At 45.4% G+C, this 18,669-nt stretch overlaps 1 pseudogene; it reads right to left on the reverse strand.

The window, feature by feature from the left end:
• Positions 1-47: 47 nt before the first annotated feature.
• The window catches only part of LOC110295827, a 28,073-nt pseudogene continuing 9,451 nt past the window's right edge, over positions 48-18,669 (reverse strand).

Below are 18,669 nucleotides of genomic sequence, written 5' to 3' on the forward strand. Positions count from 1 at the left end.
ACACTCTTTCCCAATTTTCTTCTGGAGAAGTTAAATAACAGGACAAGTTACTTCATCACTCTGCTTATTTCTTTCTGCACAGTGATACCTGGAGGTTGCACTTGTGTTATCGGGTACTGGGTTGGCACAGGTGGGACTCCAGTAGGTAATGCTGGCAAGACTCCAGGTGCCAATGAAAGAGCCGGTGGCACCATGCTTGGTACTGCACAGGGAGGCTGAACTGGGTGTTGATGAGGGGGAACAGCAGGGTAACCAGACTGATAGCCATTGGATGGATAATATGGTGGTTGAGGAGGGATGCTACTTATAGCAGAGGGTTGTGTATAGCCTGGTCATGGTACAGCAGTATTCATTTGATTCACAAATCTAGAATATTCAGCATGAACTGTTTGCAAGAGATTCTCGCAGAGCTTCTTGGTGGCAGGCTTGGCTGTCATCCCAGGCCTTCAGGTTTGGGATGACTGATACAATTATACATGGGTTCAAAAGCTTCTTGGCCTGATGCTGGCTCAAGGCTGCCTGAGCCTTTGCCTCGTAGGAAGACTTTGGCCCCAGTTTCAATTTGAGCGGGTTGCAAATAAGAGCAGCCAGGACCTTCTACTTTCTCCTTAACATTAAAAGTGGGCACAACATGTTCTAGACCCACAAGTAGTTCATCTTAAACATAATGCATTCCTGACTGGGAGGAAGGCTTCTGGTTAATAGCAGATGATAACCGAGCAATGGCAGCTGGTTGTCGATAGACAGTGACTGTTGCACCATTAAAAGCTGGACTTGGGAGGGGGGAGGGTATGGGGGACTTTTGGGATAGCATTGGAAATGTAATTGAGGAAAATACGTAATAAAAAATATTAAAAAAAAAGTTGGACTTGTTCCTGTGGCAGTCTTCACTACTCCATTGGTTATTATTTCTTTGGTTTGGTTTAGAGTTCTGCCTACTAACTCCTATGTCTGTCCCTGAACATGAAGATACGATGGACGGTCTCCAGGTCCCACTTTGGCCTTCTCCTCAGCGGTCATGAACCGTCCCCAAGTTGACACAGTAGCCCCACGAAGCCGACTGATCTCATCTTGTCTGTCCTCAAGTCAGCAAGTCCCTACACGTCAGAGGCACGTCATTGATGTCTACTTCAGTCACCACCAGCTCATCTTTGCTTTTATTGCTAGTTAGGCTTTTGCCAGGGGCCTGAATTTCTCAGCCGCATTCTGAGATGATTTCAGCTTCCTCTGGGCCATGAGCATAGCATTGATCTTGGCAGCTACGGCATCCAAGGCTCCTGAAGGAGCTGCAGCAGTAGCGCCCGAGGATCCACCCACTCCCTGCTGTCAGTGACCTCCCCACCTGGGTCCACTGGAGACAGGAAGAGAAGGGGAGCTGGAGCTGGCTAATCCCATTTGCCAAGGCCGCTCGCCAGCAGCAGGATGTGTCACGCTCCCTGTGGACCTGGCGACCAGCCACCAACTACCCACCACCGCCCTCCTGCCACTTATCGATCTTGATTTTGAAAAAATAATTTATTTTCATGTGTGGGGCAGGGCATGTAAACGTATGTCACAGGGCACATGTGGAGGTCAAGGACAGCTTTGTAGAGTCAGTGCATCAGGGACAGAATTCAGGTTGCCTGGCTTGTCCTGCAACCACCTCTCCTGTTGAACTATCTGCTAGCCCTATGTGACCTGTTAGCCTTTATTCCTCCATTGAGAAGTACCTCATCTTGAACCATGCTCTCCCCCCCCAAAAAAAAAAGAAAAAAGAAAAAAGAAAAAGGAGAAAAGAAAAGAAAAGAAAAGAAAAGAAAAGAAAAGAAAAGAAGAGAAAAGAATTGTTACAACCAAGGACTAAGAAGGGTCTAAACAGACAGGCCCTTGTGGGCTTCCCCCAGTTCATTCTGTTTCATCAGCTCTGACTCTTTTGTGCAGTCACATACAATATATCAATCATATCATATATCATATCATATTATATCATATATCATATCAAACCATACTTCCTTTCAGGGTGTGCCATTTTATACACTCTTCCCTGAATAGAATTGACTTGGAGAACTCTGTTCTATTGATATAGTTTCCTACAGGTGGGTTTAAAGAAAAGCCCACTCACATACATGAGGAAGTAGGGTATGATATCAGCAACTATTGGGATTCAATGGGCATCTCCAGGGGACCTCCGGCTTCTTGTTTTCTGGAGCAAGAGAGACACATGGATAACAGCAGAAGCAGGGATGGTTTGTTACAAAGGGTCTGCTTTTGAGGGACAGGAAGCAGGCTGGGCAAACTCTTGTCTAGGAGCTTAAACAGCAAGTACTGTACCTAGGATTGCGACCTCTATGTTTTATCGCATGTGTTTTTGAGGCCCTTGCGTCATGTGGGTTTTCCTGTGCATACTGTTACGTGGTGTTCTACACGTAACTTCATTTACTGCATGTCTCATTGCCTTAAATCGTCACAGGACTGTGTTAGTATTGTAAGGATCACAGTTCACCTCCAGACACTGTGGTGTATGTCAGTCAAGGGCATGAGAGAGAGAAAGATATATGTGTGAGAGTATGTGTGTGTGGTGTGTGTATGAGTGGTTGTGTGGTGTGTGTTTGAGTGTACGTATGTGTGGTGTGTGTTTGTATGTATGTGTATAAGTGGTTGTGTGGTATGTGTTTATGAGTGTATGTGGTGTGTGTTTGTGTGTATGTATTCCAGACTTCCTCCTTACCAAAAGGTTTTTCCTGCATGGTGATGTTGTAGCCTCTGTATAAGCCCTTCCCAGACTCTGTCCTATACTCATGCCCCAGGAAAACTGATGTGAACAGTGTAGATACACTCTTACTGGGTACTTAGGTTCATAAGTCAATGTGGTGGTTTGAATACGTTTGGCCCAGGAGTAGCACTATGTGGAGGTGTGGCCTTGTTGGAGGAAGTGTGTCACTGTGGGGGTTGGGCTTAGAGAGCTTTCTCCTGGCTGACTGAAGATGCCAATCTTTTCCCGTTTGCTTTCAGAACAAAATGTGGAACTCTCATCTCTTACTGCCCCATGCCTGCCTGGACGCTGCCATGCTCCTGCCTTGATGACAATGGGCTGAACCTCTGAACCTGTAAGCCAGCCCCAATTAAATGTTGTCTTTATACAAGTTGCCTTGGTCATGGTGTCTGTTTACAGCAGTAAAACCCTAGCTAAGACAGTCTGCTAGCTCAGTTTCCCTGAACCTCAAAGAAGTCAGGAAGCAGAAATTGATAGATTAAAAATTAGTTTACAATTTGACAAAAATGAAGAGAGGGGACAGACACTATGGCACGTATACTGGCCCCTCCATTACACACACACACACACACACACACACACACACACACACACACACAAACACACACTAAGGAAAATATAATTTAAAAAATGTAAAACCCATGCTATGCAATGACCCAAACCCTTCACTCTGTAGACAGAAAAGCCTCAACCCTTAGTGTATTAGCACCACTGAGGTGATGTACTTTCTTTGGTCCAGTCTATCTCCTTCTGGAGTTTGTGTTCTCTCTCTCTCTCTCTCTCTCTCTCTCTCTCTCTCTCTCTCTCTCTCTCTCTCTGTGTGTGTGTGTCAAATGAAACAATGAAACAACGATTCGAACCCCTCACTGGCATGCTAGAACGAGGTCTATTTCCTTTGTTAGTGTCTCTCTTTGCTCCCTGCTATTCATTTGTCTGTCCAATTATTTTCTTTGAGTGACAAGAACCTGGGACCCTCCGGAGGCACCGGATCCCAGCCACTCATGACATCAGCATCATGTGGGAGGAATTAATGCAAATTTCTTGGCTACAAATCAGAATCTCTGGGTGGAGGCCACAGGACAACTGAGGTTTGGTATTAAATAATTAGTTCATTAAATTAAATGCTTTTTTTGGTGACAGGATTTGCTATAGTCTAGGCTGGCCTTGAACTTGTGAACTTGCGAGGTATTGAAGAGTGACTTTGAGCTTCCATTTACCACTAAGTTTTTTTTTTTTTAATTTTTCTTTTCTTTGCACATTTCAAAATAAGCTGGAGTTGGTGGTGCACACCTTTAATCCTTGCATTCGAGAGGCAAAGGGCAGGTGAATTTCTGTGAAATTGGGGTCAGCCTGATGTACACAGGTAGTGCTGAGACTACATGCATGGTAGAACCCTGTCAAGAAAGAAATAAAGAAAGGGAGAGAGAGAGAGAGAGAGAGAGAGAGAGAGAGAGAGAGAGAGATCTTCAAAATATACTAAAGGATGTGTGCTGTGTGATCTATTATATGTGGTGTGTGTGTGATGTGTGTGATGTACGATGTGTGATGTGTGTGATGTACGATGTGTGATGTGTGTGATGTGTGTGATGTGTGTGATGCATGATGTGTGCTGTGTGCTGTGTGTCTGATGTATGATGTGTGCTGTGTGCTGTGTGTCTTTTCCTCAGGAAACACAAAGAAACATCCATTTACCCCAGATAGGGGAGGGACTGAACAATGGAAGGGTTCTACGTCTAGCATGGAGAAACAATGAATTTATTGAGGTTCTTTGCAGGAGCATGGGTGACTGCAATGCAGCTGTGTCCCTGAAAAGCTTACTCTCAGTGTGGGAGATGACTCATAAAAGCTGCATCACCAAGGAACTGCAGGGCATCTGTCACCTCCCCTACAGTCACATGCTATGCGCATCCGCGTCATGACTCCCTGCAGCTGAGGTGCAAGAATCTCAGATGAGGGTCTGCAAGCATAGGGGATCTTAACAAGCTGGGTCTCTGCTGGGTGTGGGCTAGGTTCACACTCTTCTACAATGCTCTTGGAAACCTAGGAGCCTGCATCTAGTGCATACAAACCTCACTCTGGATAATAGACTACGTTTATCTTCCCCTGAACAGCCAGAACACGTAGATTCCATTCATTCTAGCTCCATTTACCCACCAAGGCCAGGTAGGAGAGTAGGAAGGCCCATCCAGCCTGAACTGGTTTTCTGTGCATGCACAGAAAGATCAAAGTTTGTCCTCAAAGTGAACCTATATATAGCATATGCTCATGCTTATGTTTGTGTGTGCAGATGATGAAACTTAGTGTTAAGGGAAGGGACATACTCAGAAGAGGAAAACTGGGGGGAGGGTATCAAGACAGGGCTTCTCTATGTAGCCCTGGCTGTCCTGGAATTTACTTGTAGGACAAGCTGGCCTTGAACTCAGAGATCCATTTGCCTTCTGCCTCACTAAGACTTCCAGGCTAGAGGAAATAATTATATAACTTAATTTATCAGTTCAAAGAGCGAATCGCAGGAGAGATGGGTTGGTAGCTAAAAGCCTAGACTGCTCTTTCGGAGGACTCAGGTTTAGTTCCCAGCATCCACATTGGGCATTCTGTAACTGCCTCCAAGTCAAGCTGCAGGGAATCCAATGTCTCTAGCCTCCTCTGCACATACACGAACTAAAAGTAATTCTTTGTGACTGGAGAGATGACTCAGTGGCTAAGAGTGCTTGCTTACTGCTCTTGTAGAGGACCCAGCTTGGTTCCCCAGCCTCTACACCCGGTAGTTTACAACTGTCTGTAACCCTAGTTCTAGGGGCTCTGATGCCCTCTGCCCTCCATGGATTCCTGTGCTCATAGGGTGCACATAAACTCACATAGGTACCCAGTTGTACACATAAATAGAAAATAAATCTTAAAATATAAGTCAGCAAACCACCCACACTATGCCTCTAGCAACCAAACTTTCCTCTTGGGACCCCATAAAAGGAAGCTTGAAACAACCAGAGCCCCCAGCTGTCTTGACAGTGTGTCTGACCTGCTTTATCATTGTGTTTTTTTTTTTAAGATTTATTTATTTACTTACTATATGTAAGTACACTGTAGCTGTCCTCAGACACATCAGAAGAGGGAATCTGATCTCATTACAGATAGTTGTGAGCTACCATGTAGTTGCTGGGATTTGAACTCAGGACCTCCAGGAGAGCAGTCAGTGCTTTTAACCTCTGAGCCATCTCTCCAGCCCTATTACTGTGTTTTAAATAATGTCTTCTTGTTACTTTTACAACTTTGTGTGATTCTGTATTTCAGTTCTTTGAGTAAGAACCCCAAAAAACCTGAAAACTCCTATCCCAGACCCTGGCCATCAGTAATACTTTCTCCCTCTTATGAAGAAATGTCAACTTTCCTAAATAACTCTAACTTGTCAGCGCATATGGTTACTTAAGAAGGGAGTCTCAATTGTGGGATTCAGATCAAATTGGCATGTGGAGGATTATCTAGATTGTTAATTGTTGGAGAGTACAGCCCACTGTGGGCAGCGCCATTCCCTAGGCAGGTGGCAGTGGGCTGCATGAGAAAGTTAACCAAGCTCAAGCCCAGATGAAAGCCAGCAAGCTGCATTCCTTCCTGGTTTCTGCTTCAAGTTCTTGCTGACTTCTCTTGATGGATTGTGACTTGGATAAGTGAGACAAGTAAACCCTTTACTCCCCTTAGGTGCTTATGGACAGTGTTTAAGAGAAGCAACAATAGAAAACTAGATCAGTGTCCTACCTGGAATGAATAGACACACTATACTCCATGAAGAAGGCTCATGGCTTAAGACCACCATATTTGATGAAGTTCAAACCACATGGAAAGACTACATGGAAAAGCTTTTTTGATAACCCCAGGTGAGGTTGGAAAGATAGCTCAGTAATAGAGCATTTGCCTAGTAGTGCGAGATGGTGGATCAAATCCCCAAGACTCCCTTCTCTAGGAAAAGGTAAGCCAGTGCAGTCCAAAATTTGAGACAAGCAGGTAAAGAATTGCCTAGGCCAGCAGGGGGTTCCCCAAAGCCCAGTCCAGGCCTGCAGGGGGTCCCCAAAGCCCAGCCTAGGCCAGCCCAGCCCAGGCCAGCAGGGGGTTCCCAAAGCCCAGCCCAGGCCAGCAGGGGATCCCCAAAGCCCAGCCCAGGCCAGTAGGGGGTTCCCAAAGCCCAGCCCAGGCCAGCAGGGGGTTCCCAAAGCTCATATTTCACATGGTAACTTGTACACTTACCTCTTGGAAGGTACTTAGATAATAATGAAATAAAACCATTTTTATTTTTTAAAATTTAAAGAGAAAGAGAATTGCCTGGCTTGAAGGCTCAGACTTGTAATCCTGGCACTTGGGAGGTTGAGGCAGGGTAACAGGAGTCTAAGGTCATACATATGTAGCTACATAGCAAGATCAAGACCATCCTGGGGTACATAAACCTTTGTCTAAAAGAAGAATAAAAGAAAAGAAAGAAAAGAAAAAAAGAAAGAGAGAGAGGGAGGGAGGGAGGGAGGGAGGGAGGAAGGAAGGAAGGAAGGAAGGAAGGAAGGAAGGAAGGAAGGAAGGAAGGAAGGAAGGAAGGAAGAGGGAGAGAAAGAAAGGCAAACAATAAGATTAAAACTACAAACTTTCCTATTTTAGCCAGATGTGGTGGTGTGTGCCTACAATCCTTGTGCTTAGGAGGTGAGAGGCAAGGACCCTGTCTCAGAATTCAAACAAACAAACAAACAAACAATCTCAACCATTAAATGTTTTCAGTGACACTGGCAAACAGAGAAATTTTATTCTCAGCCAGGTGTGGTAGCACACACCTTTAATTCCAGCACTAGGGAGACAGAGGCAAGGGGATCTCTGTAAGTCTGAGGCCAGCCTGGTCTATATAATGAGTTCCAGGACAGCCAGAGCTGCATAGTAAAACTCTGTTTCAACGAATGAATGAATGAATGAATGAATGTGAATGAATGAATAAATGAGTAGTCAAAATTAAAAATATCAGAAGAAGTGGTCTCTTCACCATGCTTAGGCTGAATTCTTGATTCATAAGATCTCTGAGAATAAGAAAAACAGTTGCTTTTTTATGAGACTCATTGGAGGAATGAGTCACACAGCAACGACAATCAGAATGTTTGGTAAATCTGCACAATAGAGTTCAAACGCTAGACTCTAGGATAATTTCTACTGTGTTCAAGAAAATTAGCACACTAGTTAAGTAGACATTTTTCTCAGGATTCCCTTCCATGTGTGGGTCTAAATCAGGGCCAGCCCCCCACCCCCCAACACACGCACAGATTTCCTGTAAGATTTGAAGTAGGTTAAGCAGATTTTCAACATTCTCAAGCTCAGCGTGCGGGCCCCAGCTGTAACTGTAACTCAGGGAAGCCACCACTGCCCCACTCACCCTGTGGTCATGCGGGGGAGCTTGTAGCCCTTCGGCTACACCTGATCTGGCTTGAGTCTGGGCAGGGTGAGGGCACAGCTCCCTAATGCAGCAATCCAGGGGTCCTGCTAGGCAGCCCAGCCCAGGGGAGAGACAGTGAATGAGTGCTGTATCATCCACATTTACTCACATTAAAATGCACACATACAGGGCTGGAGAGATGGCTCAGGGGTTAAGAGCACTGACTGTTCTTCCAGAAGTCCTGAGTTCAATTCCCAGCAACCACATGGTGGCTCACAACCATCTGTAATGGGACCCGATGCCCTCTTCTGGTGTGTCTGAAGACAGTGACAGTGTACTTACATAAAACAAATAAATCTTTAAAACTGCACACATACAGATACATGGAAGGGTGCACACATACAACTGTACACACACACACACGAATCTAAACGTTTGGTCCACTTTATTTCTGAGATTACTTGAGGAACAGCTGACCTGTCCAGCTCTCTATTTTTTGCAACCAACAAAAATACCATTGACAAAATGAATTATAAATGTTTTAGGAAATGATTTCTTAACTTCTAATAAAACCTAATCTATGAATTTTTTGACACAACGTAGGATTGGGGAGTTGTAAATAGGTAACAGTAAGAATTGAGCTATATTTTGACCTTTATGAAGTCTCTTTAAAACCCATTTTTATTTACTCTAAATGTGTTATTGCAAATCTCTAGCAAGGGCCTCAGCGGAAGCATGTCTGGGCCCAACGCACAACTTTTTACCCCAGAGAGTTCTGTCAAGGTAAGCTGAACTGACTNGAAGGGAAGCTGCCTAGCATCTGAAAGCAGGGTACAATTTCTAAATAAGGCTAAAGCACAAGCATTCAAAATAGACCACAGTAAATCAGTGGAAGAGCCCCCTCCCCCCTTCGTCTAGGCCCATCGAGGCCTCGGTTCATCCAGGTCTGAGTGCTCGGCCACGGGTGGGCCTGTGATGGCAGAATGTTCTTGCTCAGACCCGCCGCCTTAGGCCGCAGAAGCCCTGAAGGCCCAGCCTTGGCCTTCAGGCCTAGCCAGTGGCTGCCTCGAGGGCGAGGGCTCCTGGCATCTGCAGGGTAGGGACCAAGGCTGCTCTCGGGCCCCTCGGGCTCACCCTGCAAGGGCAGAGGCCATGAAGGGCTCGGGACGAAGGCCGCACTCCCGAGCTCGCTGTGCTCTCTGTTGGAACCCTGCACAATCTCCCGTGGGGGCTAGGGGGTTGTCTGCAGTTGTTAATAGGGGAGACAGGCCTCGCAGGGGGGCCCTCTGGCCGTTTCCCTGGACCGCAGTTACTAGGGTGCTCTGTCTTTGTGTAGGGCATTCCCTAGCAAAACGTCCAGGTTGGTTGCATCTATAGCAAGTTTTTTCTCCTTTATTTAGTTGTAGAGCAGCCCCAATGGCCAGGTTAATAGACTTAGAAACTTGTTGAGAAAACACATCTACTTCATTACAAAGCTTGATCATACCATTTATATCTAAACTTTTGGTTTTACTTCTCAGGGCAGCCCTAAACTCTGACTTCCAAGTTAAATATTGGCCTCTAGTGAGGACAGACTGAACAACTTTATTTCATTCATTGGGTATCAAGTAGCCTTTCCCTGCTAAACCTTCTAATACAGATCCTACTTTATTTTAAGTTAAAGGGTGTATTTTAGAACCATTCAATACCAGCCATGGACATCTCTCGTCCACAAAACAAAAATATTTTATCAAATTCCTTATTTTAAACTCTTATCCCTCTCTCCTTAAGAGAACCCTTCATCTCTTGACTAAATTCCCCATGGTTAATGGGACAACAACTGAATGCCTATGCTTACCTCCTGATGTCTGTCCTTGACACTTGAGCGAAGTGGCTGTGGACTGTCCCACTGTTTCCCTGACTGCGCGGTACCTCTTTAATCCGTTGTCCGAAGGGCAGTCGTACCTCGTGTCCCAGTTCGGGCGCCACTTGACCCGTCCAGCAGGTCCAGTTATTCGAGGGTCTCAAGGGGACCTCCTCCTAAGAACCAAGTTGGGGGTAGAGAGAGAAGAGGGCCTTGTGCGGATAATGACATGGAAACCGTTCTGGAATGCATCAAAGCCCCAAATGTATTAGCCAGGCCAGAGGTTTAAATGCACAAGCAAAAGGGGAAGTACAAATACTTATCAGTGGGAGGGGTAGGACAATACAAGCAAAAGGAGAAGTACTCATGGCGGGGGCAATAGAAATTCTTTGTTTTGGCAGCTACACAGGGAAGCAGGAACTTGGTGGTATCAGGGTGTGGTCAGGACATCGGCGATGACTTAGGGCTGGAACATCCTGTGGTTGTTCTCAGAATCCATGTGTCGGTGGCCCGCTTTTGACCCTTTTCTTCTCGGGGGGGGGGGAGAGGCCCAATTTAGAGATCAGGACAATAGTGTTGTTTTAATAGTCCCAACAAACAGCCAAGGGCACTGTTGCCTAGTTCCATCTTTATGTTCAAAGTAGTATCACAAAAGCCAGCGACTGTTTGTTTGTTTTTATTTGTTTTTGTTTTTAACTGTGCTTTTTTCAAAGTTAAACAGGCAAAGGAAACAAGACTATGATGAGACCATGATCATCGCCTACTACCCTTTCCCTTCTTGGAGGGACTTTAAGTGACTTTAATTCTTGGAGGGACAGGTGTGGTATAGTAGTTTTCCCACATCCTATATCCACAGAGAACATGTTCCAAGGCTCCCCGTGAACCCCCGAAACCCTAGAGAGCATCATTCTTATGTAAGCTCCATGTCTTCTGACACGTGCACATGTGTGATAGAGTTTAATCTGTAAACTAGGCGTAACAAGAGAAGAGCAACCGTAAAGGAGTCAGAGATTGCTCGGTGGGTGACGGCGCTTGCCATGAGAGCCTGGTGACCTGAGTTTCATCCCTGGGACCCACGTCAAGGTGAAAGGGGAGACGCGACTCCATAAAACTATCCTCTGATCTCCACAATGTACTGTGGCACCATGAACCCCTTCATTCATATCACCCCCCCCCACACACACACACACCAAACAAATGAACAAACAAACACAATGAGATTAGTGATACAAATATAAGTCTGAGCAATTTCAACAAATGTTTTTTTGTTTTTTGCTTTTCTTAAGGGGAGAATTTTACGTTTTTATTTAGGGAGGCACTGTACTGCATACAGCTTAATGTTGATCTGCCTGAATTGCCACCATCTTACGCTCTGAGGCCACTACTAAGTAAAATAAAGGTTGTCTGGACACGTGGATCCCAATTGCACAGCAGTTGATTTGATGAGACAGTTACTAAGTGATGGCTGGGCAGTAGTGCACACAGCAGGGATCCCTTCCCTCCCTCCCTCCCTCCCTCCCTCCCTCCCTTCCTATTGAGATAGGATCTCACTGTGTAGCTGGAACTCTCAGAGCTCTGCTTGCCTCTGATTCCTGAGTGCTGGGATTAGAGACATCAGCCTCCATACCTGGCTACAGGTTCCTTTCTTGATACTGCCCAGGCTGTCCCTGCCTCTCTTGATCACAGCAGACTGTTGTTGTATCCAGGCCATCACAACTTTGTGTTAAGGCTGAAGTCGGATGTCCTTATCAGGGCATCAACACTCAGTCAAGGCAAATCAGCAACTGCTCATCTCCTTGTATCTGGCTCTCTTCAGTCCAGTGTCCTTGAGTTCTCCACGCGTATTTGTTTCTTCTGACTCATGATAGCCAGGTCCAAGGTTTTTTTCTTTTTAATATTTAAAATATTTTTAAGTTTATTTATTTATGTGTATGAGTGTTTTGCCTGCACACATGCATGTGTGTCACACGCATTCACGGGTGCTCCTGGAGGTCAGTAGAGGGTGTTAGATCCCCTGGAACTGGAGTTATAGAAAGTGATAAACCAGCATGTGGATGCTGGGAATCAACCCCAGGTCTCCCGCAGGAGCAGCAATTGATCTTAGCTGCTAAGCCACATGTCCAGCCCTAAAATAATTTCTAATTGATGCAATCATTATGCGTAAGGTGGCAGTTAATTTTCATTGTCAGTTTGATGGGATTTAGAATCACCCAGGAGACACATCTCTAGGCACATCTGAGCAGTTTCCCGAGTGGTCTACTTGAGGAGCTATGACTCACTCTGAGAGTGGCCAGCACCATCTCAAGGACTGAGACCCTAGACTGAGTGAAGTGGGAAGAAGGAGGAGGTCCCCTGAGCATCAGTGCCTGCCTTTCTCTGTTGCCTGACTGACTGTGGATGTGAGCAGCCTCTCAGGCTCTGACTGCCTTGCCTGTCCACTGTGAGTGAAAACAAGCCCTTCTCTCCTTACACTGCTTCTCATGTATTTTGTCACAGTGACAAGAACAGTAATGAACACCCATAATTTGGGGGAAACAATGGACTGTTTTATTGTGTGTGTTAAGTTTTATTTTCATTTGTATACGAGTGTGTAGATGTCTACAGAAGCTGGAGGAGAGTATCAGACCCTCTGCAACTGAAGGTACAGGCAGCTGTGGATCTCCTGACGTGGGTCTGGGAACCAAACTTGTCCCCCGGGAGAGCAACAAGTGCTCTTTACTGCTGAGCCAGCGCCCCAGCCCAACAACGTACTCTCCCCATACATAAGTACATCATGTGATAATCACATGAGATAACTTCCCACACATAAATATATCATGTGATAATCACAGGAGATAACTTCCCACGCATAAAAAGATCATGTGATAATCACAGAAGACAATGAGCATCCATTTCCTCAGATGCTTATCATTTATTGGTTGTGAGGACCTGGTAAATCCTTTCTTCTAATCAGTTTGGAACGTATAATAAATAAGCCTGATACGGTGGCTCATCTCTAGAATCCTAGTACAGGAAGATCACCATGAACTTAGGGTAACCTGGATAGTGAGTTCTAGGTCTGCCTAGGGTTGGGTTTCACCCCAAGACCCTGTCTCTAAAATCCAAAACACATTCCTCCCACTTCCTAACTATAGCTGTGGTCTCGCATACTGAAATTTGCCTTCCTACTTACCTGTAACGTGGTACCGACTGACCCCTTCTCTCAGTCCCTGTGACTAATAACCACACTTCTATTCTTCATGACAACTACTATTTTAGAGTCCACACCCTACCAGATCATGCACATTTTGCCTTTCCGTGTCTTCTGGCTTATTGCACACAACATAATGTCTTCCGAGATGATTCCTGTTGTCAGAAATGATACAATTGTGTCTTTTTTTTTTTATGTCTGGATAGTATTGACTGGCAATTAGGTTGTGGTAAATTAGTTGTGCAGTCCAGGGGCTCGAATAGTGACTAATCCACCGTAGTTTGAGCTAGCTCGGAAAATTAGCCTAGGTCTCAAGGAGGGGACTAACAGCATTGTGTGAAGCCTTGCTCTAGGTGCTGTCCACTCTGGTTTCTCCCATGGACTGGAAGTGGTTCTCCTTTTGCAAGGGTAGCAGGAGCGTTTGCCAGTCTGGAGAATGGAGAGGGAGGAGCATTTGTCAGTCTGGAGGATGGGGAGGGAGGAGCATTTGTCAGTCTGGAGGATGGGGAGGGAGGGGCATTTGTCAGTCTGGAGGATGGGGAGGGAGGAGCATTTGTCAGTCTGGAGGATGGGGAGGGAGGAGCATTTGTCAGTCTGGAGGATGGGGTGGGCCCTAATGGTTCAAGGCTGCCAGGTCTATGCACCCAAATATCCTCATCTTCGGTCTCTGAATCTCACCACTATCACAGCAGGAGGCTCTTGACCTTGATATACAAGACCTGCCAGTCAGGCTGTCCTGCAGTACTTCTTGAACTCTTCAAGGCTGCTGCTTACACCCTAGGACTGCTTTTCCAGCAGACTCTGCCCTGTGGCTATAAAGGATAGGAGCCTATTTAAAACGTACCTAGGAAAGTGTATCACTCCTACAGTGCCTTAGGCTGTCTGCTTAACCTAAGCCCATCTGTTCTCTCTCTCTCTCTCTCTCTCTCTCTCTCTCTCTCTCTCTCTCTCTCTCCTTGTCCTCTTCCTCTTCTTATCATTATTACTTTGTATGTATGCCACCTGTGCTGATGCCCACGGAGGCCAGCAGGGGGCGTCGGATCTGGCTGGTGCTGGAGGAAGAGAGAAGTAGACCCTCTTCCCCCTGAGCCATCGTCACAATCTTTTCTCATCCTGTTTCCTTGGGGTGCTGATGGGGCTCGAAACAGGGTTTCTCTGAGTAGCTCTGGCTGTCCTGGAGCAAGCTCTGTAGACCAGGCTGGCCTTGAACTCAGAGATTCATCTGTGTTCTTTTTTTCTTCAAGACATCTAGCATCTAGGAAGAAGACTCCCCAGTGTCATAGTTTTCACACTTGCCACTTTTCATTCTTGACATCACACATGGGACCTTTTTTGTTTGTTTCTTTTTTAAGTCTTGCTCTGTTGCCCAGGCTGCCCTGGATCTCACAGCAGTGTGTTAGCCTTGGCCTCCTGGATGATGAGAAGGTGGATGTGGACCACCATGCCCAGGGTTGTCTGAGAAAAACACCTTAGCAGCTTACCTCATGGCCACCACGGAAGCGTCTGGTAGCTGTTAGGAACCCCCAGGAACTGCTGCTTCAAGGGAAGAAATGCTTGCAGTTGGTTATCTTAAACGTAATCCTGTACATTCTTATTCAGAGACTGCTCAGGGGATGTCAGCGCTCACATTTCCAGCTTTAGAACAAGGATTTCCTTCCCCACCCCTCTCTATCTCCGTCTGTCTGTCTCTGTCCCTTCCTTCTCCATGTCCCCCTCTCTCAGTACAGTATCTTGCTGTGTAGCCCAGTCTGGTCTGGAACTCATGTGCTCCCTGACCACATTAGGAATGCTGGGGTTAGATGCACGTGTGGCTGACTTAGTCATTTTACACAAGCTTCCAAGTCGATCAATGAGGATTTTCTAAAACTACAATTGTAAAATATTAGTATACTGTGTGACAGTGGCTCTGTCTATTGCAGTTGTTCCCATGGGGGAATGCCCCCGTCTTTGTGTCACAAGACTCCCTTCAGACTGCTTCCTAGAGCTTTCTTGATCACAGGTTCTAGCGTCTTCCTTGTTTTCTATCCCCAGTAGGCATGCAGACTTCCTGCTCACCAAGGAAACCACAAAAGTCACCGAAGCTCCAGAGGCAAATGTGATTAGGGATCAAAGTTGTCCCTAGAGGTCCTTAGAGCTCCTTAGATGGAACCACGCTAGGTGTCCTTGTAAAGACATAATATTAGGTTAATAAAAACAAGAAGGCGTGTCACAGGTCACAGCTCATAATTCTTTCTTGTTTTCTTTTTGAGACCAAGTTTTACACATTCCAGGCTAACACTGATCTTCCTGCCTCTACCTCCCAAATATGGAAATTACAGATATGGACCACCACACCTCCCTGGGACTCATATGTCTAAACCAGACAAATTTTTCTTTCACCTAACTTCTTCAATTTGTGTTTCTTTATTCATTAACTTACTTATTGCTCAAGTCTATGTATATGCACATATAGAATAGTTTAAAATATCAAGCTCAATAACTTAATAATCAAGTCCAATAACTTACTGTAGTCTATCATTGTACATATGTACAGTTTCATACTAGTAATGATAATTGTCAATGATCGTTAACAATATAATCCACAGATATAATTCAAGAATCTTTGATGTTTCATCTTTGTTTGGGTCACAGGGTCTCTTCTCTGTAATCCAGGCTGTCCTAGAACACATAGAAACCTGTCCCCCACCAACCTATCTCAGCATGTAAAGAGCTAGGGTTACAGGCTGAATCATCACATTGGGCTAAAATATTTTTGTAATACTATTTTTGTCTAGTAATATATCTTATTAGAGGAACAAGCAAACCACTGAATTTTTTTTTAAGATTTATTTATTTTATACATGTGAGTACACTGTTGTTTCCCCCAGACACACCAGAAGAGGGCATCAGATCCCTTTACAGATAGTTATGAGCCACCATGTGGTTGCTGGGAATTGAACCCAGGACCTCTGGAAGAGCAGTCAGTGCTCTTAACCACTGAGCCATCTCTGTTGAGCAAGCTCAGCCACTCACTTAGGTTTTTAAAAAAAGATATAACTTATTATATTTTAAACAGTTCTCTCTCTCTCTCTCTCTCTCTCTCTCTCTCTCTCTCTCTGTGTGTGTGTGTGTGGGGGGGTCCTCTGGAGTTACAGGAGGTTGTGAGCCATGACATGTGTGCTAGAAATCAAACTTAGGTTCTCTGGAAGAACAATGCTTGCTCTTAACCTCTGAGCTGTCTCTCCAGCCAGCGTTTTCATTATTTTTAATTGTGTGTGTGTGTGTGTGTGTGTGTGTGTGTGTGTGTGTGTGTGAGCATGTGCATGCCTGTGAGTGCAGGTGCCTGTGGAAGGAGCTTAGGACACTCCTGGGCTAGAGATGTAAGTCTTCCAGTGTGGGTGCTGAGAACTGAGCTTGGGCCATCTGCAAGAGCATAGATGCTCTCTCTAGTGCTTCTCTGGGTTTTTAAAGTCCTCAGACTGGTTCCATTCTGTGGTGAAGCTATCACCTTGATATTCTTGCCATTTGCTCTTAACTTTGAGGGACTGCTGTCTTCCCTTCTCAGCTTAGTTTTTTTCTTACAGCTATAGAAGCTTTTTACATATGCACAAGCCCAGTGGGAGGAACAGAGCACACTCAATGATACTTGGGCTTTGTTCTCATATGCTGACCCCTCCCTTCTCTATGGAACTCCAACTTTTCCCTCTGAATGTTCAAATTTGAAACAGTCAAAACCAACTGGCAACAGACTAACGAAAAAGGCCATACAAGGTTAATTAACTGTAATTTTATTTGACATGGGAGCCTTTAGGTCGAAGACCCAAAGACCCAGGTAATATCCATTTTTCATCTTAGGTTGGATGGAGCATGGGCAGACTTGTAGATCAGAGTGAGCAGAGAGGGTAGGAGCTCGTGCAGAACATGGAGGGCAGGTGCCCAGCAAGGCCACATGTGTCACACTCTTTTGGCTCTTCAGTCACAGCATTTTTTTCTTCCTGATTGTGGGGGACAGGGTCACTTCTGGAATGTGAGTCTTACAACTTAAAATCAAATAAGTTGTGTTACCTAACTAGCTTATTTAAAATTAAAAAAAAAAACAGTGTGTGTGTGTGCATTGGAGTGTGAGAGTGTGTGTGTGTGCGTGTGTGAGTGTGTGTGTGCTTGCCTGTGTGCCTGTGCATGAGAGAGTGTGTGTGTGTGTGTGTGAGTGTGTGTGCATGCCTGTATGCCTGTGCATGAGAGAGAGTGTGTGTGTGTGTGCTTATCTGTGTATGAGCTTTTGTGTGTGTGTGCATGTGTGTGTGCATGTGCACTTGTGTGTTCATATTAGCATGAATATAGGATATAAGGTGGCATGTTTGTAGAAGTCAGACAGCTTTTAGGATTAGCATTTGGGACCTTAGGATCAAGCTCGGGTCTTCAGGCTTGGCAGCAAGCCCCTTTACCCTCAGAACCATTTCAACGGCTCCTAATTACTAGCAGGCTTGGAGGTCATTCATGATTGGCAGCTTGTAGAACCTAGAATAGACACTGTAAGACTCGGGAGGCTGAGACAAATCATCTCTGAGTTTGAGGGCAGCCTGATCTTCAAAGTGAGTTTCAGGACAGCCAGTGCTACAAAGAGAAAACTAGTTTCAAAAAAACCAACCTAACTAAAACCAACCAAACAGAAACACTGCTCGAGGAAAGAATGGACCCTGAGTCACACCTCTGTCCTCGGGTGGAGAGGTGACATTTTGAGCCCACTGGAGGGTCACTAATACAAAATTATCTAAATGTTACAAGATCATCATCTAGACACTGGTTTCCGAGAGCTGACAATGGGCATCAGTGCTTCCTTCCATAAAGATCAATCAAACGAGCCCATCAATCACTTGGACAGGAATAAGCACGGCAGGAAAAGCCATCTGTTCTTAAAAATTGATAAATTCCACAAAGCCAGTGCCACTCCTGCCCTGAGGCCCCCTCTCCTCTGCAGTCATCTACTGACCACACTGTGTCTGTCCTGTCTGAATTCCTTTGATGGATATCATGAAGACCAGAAAACCAGAGACAGCCCTGATGGTGGTTGATCGGGAGTTTATTTATGGTCAGTTCCTATTCAGAAAGACAGAGGGAATGTAGCTATTTTGGGGATTGGTTGGCTTCAGGGAGCATTCTGGTTTCTATGATTTGCTTTGGGAAAGAGAAATCTAGACTTTTCTGGGCTGTGTCAGCAGAGACTGGTGGGTCAGAGGCATCGAGGGCCAAAGAAAACTTTTCTCCTGGGGCTGCTTCTGTATTAGCTTATTTTTCCTTATTGCTGTGACAAAATGCACATCAGAGGCAACTTACAGAAAGCATTTCTTTGGCTCATGATTTAAGAGAACGTAGTCATCATGGAGGCATTCCTGCGGTCAGAGTCATGTGACTGGGACTCGCCACACTTCTTTTTCTCTCTTTTGTTTTGGGTTTGTGGGAACCTGTCCTGCGAGGAGGATGCCAGCCACAATCTGGGTATGTTGTCCATC

The sequence above is a fragment of the Mus caroli genome, chromosome 6 (genome assembly GCF_900094665.2).
Source record: "Mus caroli chromosome 6, CAROLI_EIJ_v1.1, whole genome shotgun sequence".
Taxonomy (NCBI): domain Eukaryota; kingdom Metazoa; phylum Chordata; class Mammalia; order Rodentia; family Muridae; genus Mus; species Mus caroli.